This window comes from Cherax quadricarinatus, chromosome 4 (assembly GCF_038502225.1).
Source record: "Cherax quadricarinatus isolate ZL_2023a chromosome 4, ASM3850222v1, whole genome shotgun sequence".
NCBI lineage: Eukaryota > Metazoa > Arthropoda > Malacostraca > Decapoda > Parastacidae > Cherax > Cherax quadricarinatus.
This window is the reverse complement of record NC_091295.1, coordinates 24,757,405-24,772,040: the sequence shown is the minus strand read 5'-3', so window position 1 is coordinate 24,772,040 and position 14,636 is coordinate 24,757,405. Positions and strand designations below refer to the sequence as shown.

Sequence of the window (14,636 nt, the reverse complement as noted above, 5' to 3'; positions counted from 1 at the left end):
ATAATGTGAGACTGCGTATACCCTGGATAATGTGAGACTGCGTATACCCTGGATAACGTGGGACTGCGTATACCCTGGATAACGTGGGACTGTGTATACCCTGGATAATGTGAGACTGCGTATACCCTGGATAACGTGGGACTGCGTATACCCTGGATAATGTGAGACTGCGTATACCCTGGATAATGTGAGACTGCGTATACCCTGGATAACGTGGGACTGCGTATACCCTGGATAATGTGAGACTGCGTATACCCTGGATAATGTGAGACTGCGTATACCCTGGATAACGTGGGACTGCGTATACCCTGGATAATGTGAGACTGCATATACCCTGGATAATGTGAGACTGCGTATACCCTGGATAATGTGAGACTGCATATACCCTGGATAATGCTTAACAATTCGCAAACAGGCGATTTTTTTTTTTTACAACCATTATCTCTCAGTCCACAGCAGGATTCGAACTTGCAAACTCAGTATCAAAGTACACAGTACTTTTGCTGTATGGCAAAAGAACTGTGTACTATGATGCAGAGTGCACAGGTTCGAATCCTGCTATGGACTGAGAGACCTTGGATAATGTGGGACTGTCATGTATCCTGGATAATGTGAGACTGGCGTGTACCCTGGATAATATGACTGGTGAGTACCCTGAATAATGCGAGACTAGAGTGTACCCGGGATAAGGTGAGACTGGAGTGTACCCTGGATAAGGTGGGACTGGAGCGTAACCTGGATAATTTGAAACTGTAGTGTACCCTTTATAATTTGAGATTGGAGTGTACCCTGGATAATTTGAGACTGGAATTTACCCTGGATAATGTGAGACTGGAGTGTAACCTGGATAATATGACTGGCGAGTACCCTGGATAATGCGAGACTAGAGTGTGCCCTGGATAATGTGAGACTGGAGTGTAACCTGGATAATTTGAGACTGGAGTGCACCCTGGATAATTTGAGACTGGGGTGCACCCTGGATAATTTGAGACTGGAGTGCACCCTGGATAATTTGAGACTGGAGTGCACCCTGGATAATTTGAGACTGGAGTGCACCCTGGATAATTTGAGACTGGAGTGTACCCTGGATAATTTGGCTGAGAGACACTGACACCCATCCGTCTCATTATTCCCTATGACTGTACTAATTAATGAGAAATCTGGTATGTGCAGTGATTATAGGTCAGAGCTGGGAAGTATAGGCTGGAGGGGGAGCTTGGAGTGCTCCTTGAGTAATGGTCGACCTTACCTTCTCTCCACCATAATTATTCTCTCCTATTTTTAATTTATGAAATGTAAGTTAATCCTTGGTGGTGTAGTGAAGGATCGTTCATGTCACTTATACTTACCACTTACCTTGGTGGTGTAGTGAAGGATCGTTCATGTCACTTATACTCACCACTTACCTTGGTGGCGTAGTGAAGGATCGTTCATGTCACTTATACTTACCACTTACCTTGGTGGCGTAGTGAAGGATCGTTCATGTCACTTATACTTACCACTTACCTTGGTGGCGTAGTGAAGGATCGTTCATGTCACTTATACTTACCACTTACCTTGGTGGTGTAGTGAAGGATCGTTCATGTCACTTATACTGACCACTTACCTTGGTGGCGTAGTGAAGGATCGTTCATGTCACTTATACTCACCACTTACCTTGGTGGTGTAGTGAAGGATCGTTCATGTCACTTATACTCACCATTTACCTTGGTGGTGTAGTGAAGGATCGTTCATGTCACTTATACTTACCACTTACCTTGGTGGCGTAGTGAAGGATCGTTCATGTCACTTATACTTACCACTTACCTTGGTGTAGTGAAGGATCGTTCATGTCACTTATACTCACCACTTACCTTGGTGGTGTAGTGAAGGATCGTTCATGTCACTTATACTTACCACTTACCTTGGTGGCGTAGTGAAGGATCGTTCATGTCACTTATACTTACCACTTACCTTGGTGGTGTAGTGAAGGATCGTTCATGTCACTTATACTTACCACTTACCTTGGTGGTGTAGTGAAGGATCGTTCATGTCACTTATACTTACCACTTACCTTGGTGGTGTAGTGAAGGATCGTTCATGTCACTTATACTTACCACTTACCTTGGTGGTGTAGTGAAGGATCGTTCATGTCACTTATACTTACCACTTACCTTGGTGGTGTAGTGAAGGATCGTTCATGTCACTTATACTTACCACTTACCTTGGTGGTGTAGTGAAGGATCGTTCATGTCACTTATACTTACCACTTACCTTGGTGGTGTAGTGAAGGATCGTTCATGTCACTTATATTGACCACTTACCTTGGTGGTGTAGTGAAGGATCGTTCATGTCACTTATACTCACCACTTACCTTGGTGGTGTAGTGAAGGATCGTTCATGTCACTTATACTCACCACTTAGCATGGTGGCGTAGTGAAGGATCGTTCATGTCACTTATACTCACCACTTAGCATGGTGGTGTAGTGAAGGATCGTTCATGTCACTTATACTCACCACTTAGCATGGTGGTGTAGTGAAGGATCGTTCATGTCACTTATACTCACCACTTAGCATGGTGGCGTAGTGAAGGATCGTTCATGTCACTTATACTCACCACTTAGCATGGTGGCGTAGTGAAGGATCGTTCATGTCACTTATACTCACCACTTAGCATGGTGGCGTAGTGAAGGATCGTTCATGTCACTTATACTCACCACTTAGCATGGTGGTGTAGTGAAGGATCGTTCATGTCACTTATACTCACCACTTAGCATGGTGGTGTAGTGAAGGATCGTTCATGTCACTTATACTCACCACTTAGCATGGTGGTGTAGTGAAGGATCGTTCATGTCACTTATACTCACCACTTAGCATGGTGGTGTAGTGAAGGATCGTTCATGTCACTTATACTCACCACTTACCTTGGTGGTGTAGTGAAGGATCGTTCATGTCACTTATACTCACCACTTACCTTGGTGGTGTAGTGAAGGATCGTTCATGTCACTTATACTCACCACTTAGCATGGTGGTGTAGTGAAGGATCGTTCATGTCACTTATACTCACCACTTAGCATGGTGGTGTAGTGAAGGATCGTTCATGTCACTTATACTCACCACTTAGCATGGTGGTGTAGTGAAGGATCGTTCATGTCACTTATACTCACCACTTAGCATGGTGGTGTAGTGAAGGATCGTTCATGTCACTTATACTCACCACTTAGCATGGTGGTGTAGTGAAGGATCGTTCATGTCACTTATATTCACCACTTACCTTGGTGGTGTAGTGAAGGATCGTTCATGTCACTTATACTCACCACTTAGCATGGTGGTGTAGTGAAGGATCGTTCATGTCACTTATATTGACCACTTACCTTGGTGGTGTAGTGAAGGATCGTTCATGTCACTTATATTGACCACTTACCTTGGTGGTGTAGTGAAGGATCGTTCATGTCACTTATATTGACCACTTACCTTGGTGGTGTAGTGAAGGATCGTTCATGTCACTTATACTCACCACTTAGCATGGTGGTGTAGTGAAGGATCGTTCATGTCACTTATACTCACCACTTAGCATGGTGGTGTAGAATAGATCTGTGTTTATCATTCATTAGGAGTGCTAGAGGCTCGCTACTCCGTCCGCTCAGAGCTTGACAAACTACAAATAGCAAAAGGTATTGACAGACTACCTACCGAGTCACTAGTTTAAGTGGGCACAGAACAACTTTAGGACCACCAGTTACTGCTGTAGATTCCGTGGGCAAACATTTAATTGGTGGTAAATTGAAGCTTGCTGGAAGACTATGAGCAGTCATGACTGGGTTACCACCAGTACCCTGGCTGCCCTCCCTGACACCACACTGACACCTCACCTGAAATTGATGCCGAACATGGCTGTCGTTGATGACTGCAGGTTGTCTTGACCCACTCACATCAATCGTCTGTACGCACTTTATTGAAGCCTCACGTACACCTTACTGGACACGCAAGCCATATAACACTTCCAGAGACGGACAGCCCTCTCTTCCCTAGTTAGGTTGCCTCGGGGTGGTTAACAGGATGAAGTGGATGTTGGAATGAAGATTCTGGAGGAATGGAGTGGTTGGGATGGGAGATGGAGTCTGACAAGAAAGTAATTAATATCTTACATCCCAGAGTCAGCAGGGCAGTTGCAAGCCTCTGCTCTCAAAATATTACTGGTGTGTTGATAATATAAGAGAAGACAGGACCTGGCACCACACTCGTTCATTCACCTTCACTCATAACCAAATCAACATTACTTTGCCTTGCCTTCCCTCAAGGGAGGTTCCTTGACGCTGGTGAGGGGCTCTTGATCTAGGGAATTGGATCTGTGCTCCGGTTCCCTGAATTGAGCCTGAATACCTTCCATCCCCTCCCCTCACACATGCACTGTATAATCCTACGGGTTTAGCGCTCCCCCATGATTATAATAACAATAATAATTTGCCTTGCCTAGCAAAGTGTGGAGAATGTAGACTGTGTGATGTGCTTGAGCGGTCAGGTACAGTAGTGGCTGTACCTCGGTCAGGTACAGTAGTGGCTGTACCTCGGTCAGGTACAGTAGTGGCTGTACCTCGGTCAGGTACAGTAGTGACTGTACCTCGGTCAGGTACAGTAGTGGCTGTACCTCGGTCAGGTACAGTAGTGGCTGTACCTCGGTCAGGTACAGTAGTGGCTGTACCTCGGTCAGGTACAGTAGTGGCTGTACCTCGGTCAGGTACAGTAGTGGCTGTACCTCGGTCAGGTACAGTAGTGGCTGTACCTCGGTCAGGTACAGTAGTGGCTGTACCTCGGTCAGGTACAGTAGTGGCTGTACCTCGGTCAGGTACAGTAGTGGCTGTACCTCGGTCGGTCAGGTACAGTAGTGACTGTACCTCGGTCAGGTACAGTAGTGGCTGTACCTCGGTCAGGTACAGTAGTGGCTGTACCTCGGTCAGGTACAGTAGTGGACTGTACCTCGGTCAGGTACAGTAGTGGCTGTACCTCGGTCAGGTACAGTAGTGGCTGTACCTCGGTCAGGTACAGTAGTGGCTGTACCTCGGTCAGGTACAGTAGTGGCTGTACCTCGGTCAGGTACAGTAGTGGCTGTACCTCGGTCAGGTACAGTAGTGGCTGTACCTCGGTCAGGTACAGTAGTGGCTGTACCTCGGTCAGGTACAGTAGTGTAGTGGCTGTACCTCGGTCAGGTACAGTAGTGGCTGTACCTCGGTCAGGTACAGTAGTGTACTGTACCTCGGTCAGGTACAGTAGTGTAGTGGCTGTACCTCGGTCGGGTACAGTAGTGGCTGTACCTCGGTCAGGTACAGTAGTGGCTGTACCTCGGTCAGGTACAGTAGTGGCTGTACCTCGGTCAGGTACAGTAGTGGCTGTACCTCGGTCAGGTAGAGTAGTGGCTGTACCTCGGTCTCAGTAGTCTGTAGGTACAGTAGTGGCTGTACCTCGGTCAGGTACAGTAGTGGCTGTACCTCGGTCAGGTACAGTAGTGGCTGTACCTCGGTCAGGTACAGTAGTGGCTGTACCTCGGTCAGGTACAGTAGTGGCTGTACCTCGGTCAGGTACAGTAGTGGCTGTACCTCGGTCAGGTACAGTAGTGGCTGTACCTCGGTCAGGTACAGTAGTGGCTGTACCTCGGTCAGGTACAGTAGTGGCTGTACCTCGGTCAGGTACAGTAGTGGCTGTACCTCGGTCAGGTACAGTAGTGGCTGTACCTCGGTCAGGTACAGTAGTGGCTGTACCTCGGTCAGGTACAGTAGTGGCTGTACCTCGGTCAGGTACAGTAGTGGCTGTACCTCGGTCAGGTACAGTAGTGGCTGTACCTCGGTCAGGTACAGTAGTGGCTGTACCTCGGTCAGGTACAGTAGTGGCTGTACCTCGGTCAGGTACAGTAGTGGCTGTACCTCGGTCAGGTACAGTAGTGGCTGTACCTCGGTCAGGTACAGTAGTGGATGTACCTCGGTCAGGTACAGTAGTGTAGTGGCTGTACCTCGGTCAGGTACAGTAGTGGCTGTACCTCGGTCAGGTACAGTAGTGGCTGTACCTCGGTCAGGTACAGTAGTGGCTGTACCTCGGTCAGGTACAGTAGTGGCTGTACCTCGGTCAGGTACAGTAGTGGCTGTACCTCGGTCAGGTACAGTAGTGGCTGTACCTCGGTCAGGTACAGTAGTGGCTGTACCTCGGTCAGGTACAGTAGTGGCTGTACCTCGGTCAGGTACAGTAGTGGCTGTACTCTCGGTCAGCTGTACAGTAGTAGTAGCTGTACTCGGTCGGTCAGGTACAGTAGTGTGGCTGTACCTCGGTCAGGTACAGTAGTACAGGCTGTACCTCGGTCAGGTACAGTACCTCGGTGGTACTGTACTCTCGGTCAGGTACAGTAGTAGGCTGTACCTCGGTAAGGTACAGTAGTGGCTGTACCTCGGTCAGGTACAGTAGTGGCTGTACCTCGGTCAGGTACAGTAGTGGCTGTACCTCGGTCAGGTACAGTAGTGGCTGTACCTCGGTCAGGTACAGTAGTGGCTGTACCTCGGTCAGGTACAGTAGTGGCTGTACCTCGGTCAGGTACAGTAGTGGCTGTACCTCGGTCAGGTACAGTAGTGGCTGTACCTCGGTCAGGTACAGTAGTGGCTGTACCTCGGTCAGGTACAGTAGTGGCTGTACCTCGGTCAGGTACAGTAGTGGCTGTACCTCGGTCAGGTACAGTAGTGGCTGTACCTCGGTCAGGTACAGTAGTGGCTGTACCTCGGTCAGGTACAGTAGTGGCTGTACCTCGGTCAGGTACAGTAGTGGCTGTACCTCGGTCAGGTACAGTAGTGGCTGTACCTCGGTCAGGTACAGTAGTGGCTGTACCTCGGTCAGGTACAGTAGTGGCTGTACCTCGGTCAGGTACAGTAGTGGCTGTACCTCGGTCAGGTACAGTAGTGGCTGTACCTCGGTCAGGTACAGTAGTGACTGTACCTCGGTCAGGTACAGTAGTGGCTGTACCTCGGTCAGGTACAGTAGTGGCTGTACCTCGGTCAGGTACAGTAGTGGCTGTACCTCGGTCAGGTACAGTAGTGGCTGTACCTCGGTCAGGTACAGTAGTGGCTGTACCTCGGTCAGGTACAGTAGTGGCTGTACCTCGGTCAGGTACAGTAGTGGCTGTACCTCGGTCAGGTACAGTAGTGGCTGTACCTCGGTCAGGTACAGTAGTGGCTGTACCTCGGTCAGGTACAGTAGTGGCTGTACCTCGGTCAGGTACAGTAGTGGCTGTACCTCGCTCAGGTACAGTAGTGGCTGTAGTGACTGTACCTCGGTCAGGTACAGTAGTGGCTGTACCTCGGTCAGGTACAGTAGTGTAGTGGCTGTACCTCGGTCAGACTGTACAGTAGTGGCTGTACCTCGGTCAGGTACAGTAGTGGCTGTACCTCGGTCAGGTACAGTAGTGGCTGTACCTCGGTCAGGTACAGTAGTGGCTGTACCTCGGTCAGGTACAGGAGTGGCTGTACCTCGGTCAGGTACAGTAGCTGTACTTCGGTCAGGTACAGTAGTGGCTGTACCTCGGTCAGGTACAGTAGTGGCTGTACCTCGGTCAGGTACAGTAGTGGCTGTACCTCGGTCAGGTACAGTAGTGGCTGTACCTCGGTCAGGTACAGTAGTGGCTGTACCTCGGTCAGGTACAGTAGTGGCTGTACCTCGGTCAGGTACAGTAGTGGCTGTACCTCGGTCAGGTACAGTAGTGACTGTACCTCGGTCAGGTACAGTAGTGGCTGTACCTCGGTCAGGTACAGTAGTGGCTGTACCTCGGTCAGGTACAGTAGTGGCTGTACCTCGGTCAGGTACAGTAGTGGCTGTACCTCGGTCAGGTACAGTAGTGGCTGTACCTCGGTCAGGTACAGTAGTGTCTGTACTCGGTCAGGTACAGGTACAGTAGTGACTGTACCTCGGTCAGGTACAGTAGTGGCTGTACCTCGGTCAGGTACAGTAGTGGCTGTACCTCGGTCAGGTACAGTAGTGGCTGTACCTCGGTCAGGTACAGTAGTGACTGTACCTCGGTCAGGTACAGTAGTGGCTGTACCTCGGTCAGGTACAGTAGTGACTGTACCTCGGTCAGGTACAGTAGTGGCTGTACCTCGGTCAGGTACAGTAGTGACTGTACCTCGGTCAGGTACAGTAGTGGCTGTACCTCGGTCAGGTACAGTAGTGTAGTGGCTGTACCTCGGTCAGGTACAGTAGTGGCTGTACCTCGGTCAGGTACAGTAGTGACTGTACCTCGGTCAGGTACAGTAGTGGCTGTACCTCGGTCAGGTACAGTAGTGACTGTACCTCGGTCAGGTACAGTAGTGGCTGTACCTCGGTCAGGTACAGTAGTGGCTGTACCTCGGTCAGGTACAGTAGTGGCTGTACCTCGGTCAGGTACAGTAGTGGCTGTACCTCGGTCAGGTACAGTAGTGGCTGTACCTCGGTCAGGTACAGTAGTGACTGTACTTCGGTCAGGTACAGTAGTCGCTGTACCTCGGTCAGGTACAGTAGTGACTGTACCTCGGTCAGGTACAGTAGTCGCTGTACCTCGGTCAGGTACAGTAGTGGCTGTACCTCGGTCAGGTACAGTAGTGGCTGTACCTCGGTCAGGTACAGTAGTGGCTGTACCTCGGTCAGGTACAGTAGTGGCTGTACCTCGGTCAGGTACAGTAGTGACTGTACCTCGGTCAGGTACAGTAGTGGCTGTACCTCGGTCAGGTACAGTAGTGGCTGTACCTCGGTCAGGTACAGTAGTGGCTGTACCTCGGTCAGGTACAGTAGTGACTGTACCTCGGTCAGGTACAGTAGTGGCTGTACCTCGGTCAGGTACAGTAGTGGCTGTACCTCGGTCAGGTACAGTAGTGGCTGTACCTCGGTCAGGTACAGTAGTGACTGTACCTCGGTCAGGTACAGTAGTGGCTGTACCTCGGTCAGGTACAGTAGTGGCTGTACCTCGGTCAGGTACAGTAGTGGCTGTACCTCGGTCAGGTACAGTAGTGGCTGTACCTCGGTCAGGTACAGTAGTGGCTGTACCTCGGTCAGGTACAGTAGTGGCTGTACCTCGGTCAGGTACAGTAGTGGCTGTACCTCGGTCCTGTACAGTAGTGGCTGTACCTCGGTCAGGTACAGTAGTGGCTGTACCTCGGTCAGGTACAGTAGTGGCTGTACCTCGGTCAGGTACAGTAGTGGCTGTACCTCGGTCAGGTACAGTAGTGGCTGTACCTCGGTCAGGTACAGTAGTGGCTGTACCTCGGTCAGGTACAGTAGTGGCTGTACCTCGGTCAGGTACAGTAGTGGCTGTACCTCGGTCAGGTACAGTAGTGGACTGTACCTCGGTCAGGTACAGTAGTGGCTGTACCTCGGTCAGGTACAGTAGTGGCTGTACCTCGGTCAGGTACAGTAGTGGCTGTACCTCGGTCAGGTACAGTAGTGGCTGTACAGTACAGTAGGCTGTACCTCGGTCAGGTACAGTAGTGGCTGTACCTCGGTCAGGTACAGTAGTGGCTGTACCTCGGTCAGGTACAGTAGTGACTGTACCTCGGTCAGGTACAGTAGTGGCTGTACCTCGGTCAGGTACAGTAGTGGCTGTACCTCGGTCAGGTACAGTAGTGGCTGTACCTCGGTCAGGTACAGTAGTGGCTGTACCTCGGTCAGGTACAGTAGTGACTGTACCTCGGTCAGGTACAGTAGTGGCTGTACCTCGGTCAGGTACAGTAGTGACTGTACCTCGGTCAGGTACAGTAGTGACTGTACCTCGGTCAGGTACAGTAGTGGCTGTACCTCGGTCAGGTACAGTAGTGGCTGTACCTCGGTCAGGTACAGTAGTGGCTGTACCTCGGTCAGGTACAGTACAGTAGACTGTACCTCGGTCAGGTACAGTAGTGGCTGTACTCGGTCGGTACAGTAGGTACAGTAGTAGGCTGTACCTCGGTCAGGTACAGTAGTGGCTGTACCTCGGTCAGGTACAGTAGTGGCTGTACCTCGGTCAGGTACAGTAGTGGCTGTACCTCGGTCAGGTACAGTAGTGACTGTACCTCGGTCAGGTACAGTAGTGGCTGTACCTCGGTCAGGTACAGTAGTGGCTGTACCTCGGTCAGGTACAGTAGTGGCTGTACCTCGGTCAGGTACAGTAGTGGCTGTACCTCGGTCAGGTACAGTAGTGGCTGTACCTCGGTCAGGTACAGTAGTGGCTGTACCTCGGTCAGGTACAGTAGTGGCTGTACCTCGGTCAGGTACAGTAGTGGCTGTACCTCGGTCAGGTACAGTAGTGGCTGTACCTCGGTCAGGTACAGTAGTGGCTGTACCTCGGTCAGGTACAGTAGTGACTGTACCTCGGTCAGGTACAGTAGTGGCTGTACCTCGGTCAAGTACAGTAGTGGCTGTACCTCGGTCAGGTACAGTAGTGGCTGTACCTCGGTCAGGTACAGTAGTGGATGTACCTCGGTCAGGTACAGTAGTGGCTGTACCTCGGTCAGGTACAGTAGTGGCTGTACCTCGGTCAGGTACAGTAGTGGCTGTACCTCGGTCAGGTACAGTAGTGACTGTACCTCGGTCAGGTACAGTAGTGACTGTACCTCGGTCAGGTACAGTAGTGGCTGTACCTCGGTCAGGTACAGTAGTGGCTGTACCTCGGTCAGGTACAGTAGTGACTGTACCTCGGTCAGGTACAGTAGTGGCTGTACCTCGGTCAGGTACAGTAGTAGCTGTACCTCGGTCAGGTACAGTAGTAGCTGTACCTCGGTCAGGTACAGTAGTAGCTGTACCTCGGTCAGGTACAATAGTGGCTGTACCTCGGTAATACACCTCCTCCTAACAACTTCCTCATTTAAACACATTCATTATTATCATTCACCAGCAAGTTCAACAATTGCAGAAATACAGCTACATACTGTTAAAGACTCGGCAGTGTGTAGTTACTGCCTATATATAGCCGTCCTGCTCCACTTATGGTTAGTGTGACTTTGTGTACGAATGGTATATAATACCGACAAGATGAGAGTAAGACACTTGTGCAACATCTGGGTATCTTTATTGTAGACGTTTCGCCATCCAGTGGCTTTATCAATACAAATTCTAGGACATAACTTGAAGACAGTAGAACTATGTACAGAAGATGAGGTAATCAGTCCCTCAACCTAGGAGTAGGTGCGAACAGCACCATAGTCGTGGAGATTCTGAAGCAGAAGAAAGAATCCTGGCCCTTATAAGGGCCAGGATTCTTTCTTCTGCTTCAGAATCTCCACGACTATGGTGCTGTTCGCACCTACTCCTAGGTTGAGGGACTGATTACCTCATCTTCTGTACATAGTTCTACTGTCTTCAAGTTATGTCCTAGAATTTGTATTGATAAAGCCACTGGATGGCGAAACGTCTACAATAAAGATACCCAGATGTTGCACAAGTGTCTTACTCTCATAGTGTGACTTTGTCAATGGTCCAAGTCGGACCGAAACGTCGTCGTAAGCTTCTCTCTTTTATGTGCGGGTTATTTGTGTATCGTTCCAGTCACGGTATTGTGCCTTTTTGTTATTTATGTTTGTGACTTGATAAAGCCCACTGTGTGGGCGAAACGTTGTCAATAAAGGATCGCATTATACTCATTTGTCTTTTTTCCCTCATCGTGTGGGTAAGTTAGACAATGTATCAGCAGTCTCGTCATACCGAACATGTGAGGACGCTTCATGTTGATCTCCAGTGTTTATGTACAAGTCTCACGTCAGTTACCCTTGCAGGAGTTACGTACATTTTGCAAAGCATTTGGTAGGCAAGAAAAATGTTGACTAGACTAGTGTATTTGTTGTTGCTCGAAAACTGTGGAAGGATGAGGGAAGTACTGGTCATGGACCAGTCTTGAGGTAGCATTGGTCGTGGACCAGTCTTGAGGTAGCATTGGTCGTGGACCACTCTTGAGGTAGCATTGGTCATGGACCAGTCTTGAGGTAGCATTGGTCGTGGACCAGTCTTGAGGTAGCATTGGTCATGGACCAGTCTTGAGGTAGCATTGGTCATGGACCAGTCTTGAGGTAACATTGGTCATGGACCAGTCTTGAGGTAACATTGGTCATGGACCAGTCTTGAGGTAACATTGGTTATGGACCAGTCTTGAGGTAGCATTGGTCGTGGACCAGTCTTGAGGTAGCATTGGTCATGGACCAGTCTTGAGGTAGCATTGGTCATGGACCAGTCTTGAGGTAGCACTGGTCATGGATCAGTCTTGAGGTAGCACTGGTCATGGACCAGTCCTGAGGTAGCACTGGTCATGGACCAGTCTTGAGGTAGTATTGGTCATGGACCAGTCTTGAGGCAGCACTGGGGTCATGGATAAGTCTTGAGGTAGCATTGGTCATGGACCAGTCTTGAGGCAGCACTGGGGTCATGGATCAGTCTTGAGGTAGTATTGGTCATGGACCAGTCTTGAGGTAGTATTGGTCATGGACCAGTCTTGAGGCAGCACTGGGGTCATGGATCAGTCTTGAGGTAGCACTGGTCATGGACCAGTCTTGAGGTAGTATTGGTCATGGACCAGTCTTGAAGCAGCACTGGGGTCATGGATCAGTCTTGAGGTAGCACTGGTCATGGACCAGTCTTGAGGTAGCACTGGTCATGGACCAGTCTTGAGGTAGTATTGGTCATGGACAAGTCTTGAGGTAGCACTGGTCATGGATCAGTCTTGAGGTAGCATTGGTCATGGATCAGTCTTGAAGTAGCATTGGTCATGGACCAGTCTTGAGGTAGCACTGGTCATGGATGAGTCTTGAGGCAGCACTGGTCATGGACCAGTCTTGAGGTAGCACTGGTCATGGATCAGTCTTGACGTAGCACTGGTCATGGACCAGTCTTGATGTAGCACTGGTCATGGATCAGTCTTGAGGCAGCACTGGTCATGGACCATTCTTGAGGTAGTATTGGTCATGGACCAGTCTTGAAGCAGCACTGGGGTCATGGATCAGTCTTGAGGTAGCACTGGTCATGGACCAGTCTTGAGGTAGCACTGGTCATGGACCAGTCTTGAGGGAGTATTGGTCATGGACCAGTCTTGAGGCAGCACTGGTCATGGATCAGTCTTGAGGTAGCATTGGTCATGGACCAGTCTTGAGGTAGCACTTGTTATGGATCAGTCTTGAGGTAGCACTGGTCATGGACCAGTCTTGAGGTAGCACTGGTCATGGACCAGTCTTGAGGTAGTATTGGTCATGGACCAGTCTTGAGGCAGCACTGGGGTCATGGATCAGTCTTGAGGTAGCATTGGTCATGGACCAGTCTTGAGGCAGCACTGGGGTCATGGATCAGTCTTGAGGTAGTACTGGTCATGGACCAGTCTTGAGGTAGTATTGGTCATGGACCAGTCTTGAGGCAGCACTGGGGTCATGGATCAGTCTTGAGGTAGCACTGGTCATGGACCAGTCTTGAGGTAGTATTGGTCATGGACCAGTCTTGAAGCAGCACTGGGGTCATGGATCAGTCTTGAGGTAGCACTGGTCATGGACCAGTCTTGAGGTAGCACTGGTCATGGACCAGTCTTGAGGTAGCATTGGTCATGGATCAGTCTTGAAGTAGCATTGGTCATGGACCAGTCTTGAGGTAGCACTGGTCATGGATGAGTCTTGAGGCAGCACTGGTCATGGATCGGTCTTGAGGTAGCACTGGTCATGGACCAGTCTTGATGTAGCACTGGTCATTGATCAGTCTTGAGGCAGCACTGGTCATGGACCATTCTTGAGGTAGTATTGGTGAAGATTGAGACACTTATGCAGCATATGGGAATCTTTATTCAGGAAACGTTTCGCCACACAGTGGCTTCATCAGTCCAATACAAAGAGGAAGGCGTAAGGAGAGGAGGAGAATGAGGTAATCAGTCCCTCAACTTGGAGTCGATGTGTTCAGTCCATCAATCTTGTATTGGACTGATGAAGCCACTGTGTGGCGAGACGTTTCCTGAATAAAGATTCCCATATGCTGCATAAGTGTCTCAATCTTCAACTTGTCGGTTTTTCAAACCATTCATCACAGGTAGTATTGGTCATGGACCAGTCTTGAGGTAGTATTGGTCATGGACCAGTCTTGAGGTAGTATTGGTCATGGACCAGTCTTGAAGCAGCACTGGGGTCATGGATCAGTCTTGAGGTAGCACTGGTCATGGACCATTCTTGAGGTAGCACTGGTCATGGACCAGTCTTGAGGTAGTATTGGTCATGGACCAGTCTTGAGGCAGCACTGGTCATGGATCAGTCTTGAGGTAGCATTGGTCATGGACCAGTCTTGAGGTAGCATTGGTCATGGATCAGTCTTGAGGTAGCATTGGTCATGGACCAGTCTTGAGGTAGCACTCGTCATGGATCAGTCTTGAGGCAGCACTGGTCATGGACCAGTCTTGAGGTAGCACTGGTCATGGATCAGTCTTGAGGTAGCACTGGTCATGGACCAGTCTTGATGTAGCACTGGTCATGGATCAGTCTTGAGGCAGCACTAGTCATGGATCAGTCTTGAGGTAGCACTGGTCATGGACCAGTCTTGAGGTAGCATTGGTCATGGATCAGTCTTGAGGTAACATTGGTCATGGACCAGTTTTGAGGTAGCATTGGTCGTGGACCAGTCTTGAGGTAGCATTGGTCATGGACCAGTCTTGAGGTAGCACTGGTCAT

General features: G+C 49.8%; 1 protein-coding gene across 1 annotated transcript in view; it reads left to right on the top strand.

The window, feature by feature from the left end:
• Positions 1-14,636, top strand: part of LOC128684163 (protein Wnt-2b-like) — a 279,764-nt gene that overhangs the window by 127,164 nt on the left and 137,964 nt on the right. The gene's annotated exons all lie outside the window — the stretch shown is intronic.